The sequence below is a fragment of the Panthera onca genome, chromosome X (assembly GCF_046562875.1).
Source record: "Panthera onca isolate mPanOnc1 chromosome X, mPanOnc1 haplotype 2, whole genome shotgun sequence".
Taxonomy (NCBI): Eukaryota; Metazoa; Chordata; class Mammalia; order Carnivora; family Felidae; genus Panthera; species Panthera onca.
In genome coordinates, this window is record NC_138357.1 from 94,260,475 (window position 1) to 94,264,971 (window position 4,497).

The 4,497-nt window shown below is 55.0% G+C and overlaps 1 long non-coding RNA gene across 1 annotated transcript; it reads right to left on the reverse strand.

Annotated features, from left to right (window-relative positions):
- Positions 1-1,527: 1,527 nt before the first annotated feature.
- Positions 1,528-3,457, reverse strand: LOC145713683 (uncharacterized). Its single transcript, XR_014136678.1, has 3 exons — positions 2,824-3,457; positions 1,854-1,903; positions 1,528-1,728 (listed from the first exon to the last, which is right to left on the reverse strand). It is a non-coding gene; the product is annotated as an uncharacterized LOC145713683 (long non-coding RNA).
- Between the last annotated feature and the right edge of the window lie 1,040 nt (positions 3,458-4,497).

A 4,497-nucleotide genomic window follows, 5' to 3' on the forward strand; every position in this document is an offset into this window, starting at 1 on the left:
TGCGGAGCCTGCTTGGGACTCTCTCTCTCTCCCTCTCTCTGCCCGCTCCCTCTCTCTCAAAACAAACTTTTTAAACAAATTGTGCGTAAAATACACATAACATGAAATTTGCCATTTTAACCATTTTGAAGCGTACAGCTCGGTGACATTAAGCGCTTTCACACGGTTGTGCAACTGTCACCACCATCTCCAGAACTTTTTTCATCTTGCCAAACTGAAACTCTGTCATTAAACACAAACTCCCCATTCTTCCCTCCCCACCCAGGCCCTGGTGACCCCCATTCTACTTCCCATCTCTATGAATTTGACTACTTTAAGTACCTAATATGAGTGAAATTATATAACATTTATCTCTTTGTGACCAGCCTATTTCACTTAGCATGTCTTCAAGGTTCACCCATGCTATAGCAAGTGAATTCAGAAGTGAATTCAATGGTTTTTGTTTATTTTTTTTTTATGTTCATTTATTTTTGAGAGACACAGAGACAGAGCGCGAGCAGGGGAGGGGCAGAAAGAGAGGGAGACACAGAATCCGAGGCAGGCTCCAGGCTCCGAGCTGTCAGCACAGAGCCCGACGCGGGGCTCGAACTCACAAGCTCTGAGATCATGACCTGAGCTGAAGTTGGATGCTTAACCGACTGAGCCACCCAGGCGCCCCAAATTCAATGTTTTTTAAGTTTATTTATGTTTTTAGTAATCTCTATACCCAATGTGGGACTCGAAGCCACAACCCCGAGATCAAGAGTCGCACACTCCTCCAACTGATCCAGTCAGGCACCCCGTGAACCCAGTTTTAAAATCCTCCCATTATTATAGGGTTTTGCAATGAGCAGGGAGGGCATCCCCCCTCCCCACCATCCCGTTCTGCTTGTAGTTGAAGCAGAGGCGAGCAGAGAGAGGAAAGGGGTGATGGTGATCCAGGAGGTGGCAGCAGAAAACAAAGGGTCCCCGTGCTCCAGCAGAGTTCCTGGGCACCCATTCTGGCCCGTTTGCTCAGGTTCCTGGCCCAGCTATTTAGCCTCTTGAAAGTTGGAGTTCCCAAATCTGGACAGTAAGCCCAGCAAGGAACAGTCCCGAGAGGCCTTCTGACAATGGGCAGTGGAGTGTACATGACAGTAGGAATGGACTGGTTCTACCAGTACCCGCTGAGTGACCTTGGGCAATTCACCTAACCTCTCTGAGCCCGGTCTGTAAAATTGGGAAGATACTGCAGTGTACCTTTCTTTTCTTTTAAAAAAAAAAAAAAAAGTTTACTTTTTATTTTGAGAGATAGAGAGGGGCACGGGGACAGGCAGAGACAGAGAGAAGGAGAGAGAGAGAATCCCAAGCAGGCTCCCAGCTGTCAGCACAGAACGCGATGCGGGGCTTGAACCCACGAATCGTGAGATCATGACCTGAGCCAAAGTCAGATGCTTAACCGACTGAGCCACCCCGGCGCCGCAATACAGTGTACCTTACAGGGTCGTTGAGGGGATCTGATGAGATAACGCATATAAACCGCTCGGTAAACTTTAAAGAAGTGCATGTGCCAGCTATGGGTATTTTTATTACCAGTACAAAGGCCGCAATAAAGAAGACGGTAAGGCTCGCTGTGCACACTTCCTGCTGAGGATGTGAAAAATAGCTAGGGCGTGATTCGGCCTTCGTCTTTGGAGCATTTCGGATTTCATTCTTTTTTCTTTCCTCCTCCCTCTAAACCTTTGCCTTAAGAATGCGAGGGCCACCGCGCTGCCAATGCGAGAAAGAAATAGGCACCACGGGATTCACGAGGGCATCAGCAGGCGCGGGTGGGAAGCGTGAGCCGTGCAGCGGGTCGCGCGCTCATAACAAAACGCCAAGGGGCAGAGGCTTACCTTGGAGGAGCCCACGGCGGGCTTGAACCCATGAGCCATGAGATCAGGACCTGAGCGGAAAAGTCAGACGCTTAACCAACGGAGCCACCCAGGCGCCCCTCTGCTCCTTCTCTACTCACCTCTGTCCCCCTTTGCAGTTTGGGTAACCATGACCTCCTCCTGTTCCTTTGGTCCAGGGTGGTAACAAGTCGGGTGCTAACAGTTTCTGCTTCTTGGCTAACCCTGTGGTTACCCTACACCCACATCTCTGTTGATGGGCCCTTTGTACATAAATACTTCTCAAACTATCCTAATTGCTTCCTGTTGAGACCCTGCCTGATCCACGTGCCTGTGGTCAGGGCCATTCTAAGCAGGGTAATTGTCGCTGCCCGATGTCCCGCAGCCCCCCTCCTGCCTAGCTCTTCTCATTTTGGGCCGTGGTTGAAGGAAACAAAGGAGTCGGGCTACATCCCAGAACACGAGAGTTGAGGGTGGGGAAATGTCCTGGATGTTGGGAGAGACCGGGCTGAGCTCTTTGGGTGAGATCCCTGGGCCTGGGTGAGGTGGGGGGGGGGGGGGGGCGGGGAGGCGGTGGTAGGGTGGAGGGGAGTGAGGGAAGCACGGAAAAATCTCTTTTTAGGAATGCTGTTTGTCTGTGGGAACACACACCTCGCCCCTTGTGGCCTCCAGGGAGGCGTTTATTGGCCCCCATTAAAGTGGAGCCTGACCTCACCAGTCTCTTTCCGTTCCAGGCAGATCAGAGGCCTTCGGCTTTTCTGGAACATCGAAGTACGACAGCCACCACGTTCCCTTCTTCAAGAACCTGCTTAGCCCCCCTTCCCAGAGATGCTGCTTCTCAGTCCCCTCTAAGGGGCCCCGAGGGCACGAGACCCTCCCCTCGGCCACAGGGGTAAGGGTAAGGGAGGGGCACCTGACCCAACCAGACCAATTAGAAGCCCTCCCAGGAACTTGGCCGGGGCGGGGGGCGCACCTAGGCAGTTCCAGGCAGTCTCCGTGGGCTACTTGAACGCTGTGCGCCAGGCACAGTTGTGGGCTCAGGGGAGGGCGGAGTGAACGCAGCGAGGAGGGTCACCCGAAGCAGCCACCTTCCACCTTGGGCACAGAGCAGCACCGGGAGCTGGGAAGGAAGAAGGTCCTCCTCGGAGGAAAGCAGCCATCAGAGAGCTCAGAGCCTCCGACACGGAGCGGGAGAGAAGAGGGCTGCCAAGGTGCCTGCCGGCCCCCCAGTTGCCGGTTCCCTTCCCCAGAGGCCGGCCGCGCTTCCTGCCCTTGAATCTCCGAGGTAGCCTCCTGTTCTTCCCATAAATTCTCCCTTTTTACTGGAGCTCGCGCAAGTGGGCTTCTGTTTTGTGCCGCTAGACCGTCCCTGCCCGAGGCGCACCACGTGATACAATTAGCTCACGGTCCCTCAGGGGCAATTTATCCTTTCTGCAGACTGTCTGCCATAAATTTCGAATCTCCACCTGGCTTCCCCTTGCCGACCAGTGAGTGTCCTTCTGGGTTCACTTTTGTTCTCGCGGGCCGCCAATGAGCTCGTGTCACCGGATCCGATGGCCTCTCCGTGCCCCGTCCCCTCTTGTCTCCTCACTGTTCCACATGGCTGACCGCCCCCTTCCTCCCCCACACTCCGCCCCACGTGGCTTCCCTGCCACCCCTCTCCCCTGCGTCTCTCTCTTCCTCCCTCTCCTGGTCTTCATTTGTCTCCTTGTCTGGCTTTCCTGGCGCCTCGAGTGCCCCACTTTGTTTGCCCCGTCAGCCTCTTCTGAACGTTCTTTCTGGCTCTCTTGGCAACCCCCCCCCCCCCACTCTTACTGTGCTTTTATCATCACCTGTCTCCAGACGCAGGTTTGCACCTCGGCCCCCGGTTCCATCCCAGCTGCTGGAAGCCGCACGTGGGCCCCCCCACCAGCCCTCCGACTTTGTGAGCCCCGCAGTGGTCTCCGTACTTGCCCTCCCGGCCTGACCCTCTTCTTGTGTTCCCTAGTTTGGTTAATGAGGCAGAAAAGTTTCTGTGCCCTTCATCCGTGACTCTCGGAGCCGGGAAATTTTGGCAGGGAATTTTGGCCAGGCTCCGCGTCGCTTTGCCAGGAAATACCCACCTTGGGCCTCACTCAAGTCGTGATTCCAATTCCTCTGACTTTCTCCTTGCTGCTCACATTAGAACGAGTTACAGGAGCTCCTTGGAGCTAAGGTGCTCCCTGTCTCTCACACTCAGGTCCGGCCTGAGGCCCGTGAAGGAAGGGAGCCCCATGTAGCCGCTGTGTTATCCACACCGAGGAGGCTGCTCTGTCGGCCTTTGCCCCCCGGCCCTGAGGGATTCATTCCCTGGTGGGCATCAGTTAGAGACCTTCCATTCGGTGGCCTGGGAGAGCAACGTGAGGAAGGCCCCGTATGCTGACACCGTCAGTTCTGAGCTCAGCTCACTGCCTTCACCTCGCGACCGCAGATCTCAGATGACAATTCACAAGGCCACGTGTCCCTCTCTGGCACTGCCAGAGTGACCCCACTCCCCGCCGGCCACAACATAAGGACCCGTGCAGAAGGAAATGTGTTTCCTTGGGGGTGTCGCGGTCAGGGAAAGACGGGTGGGTATTCCCGAAGGATGGGCGGCTCTCCTCTCTAGAAGTGATTCAGGGCCCCACGT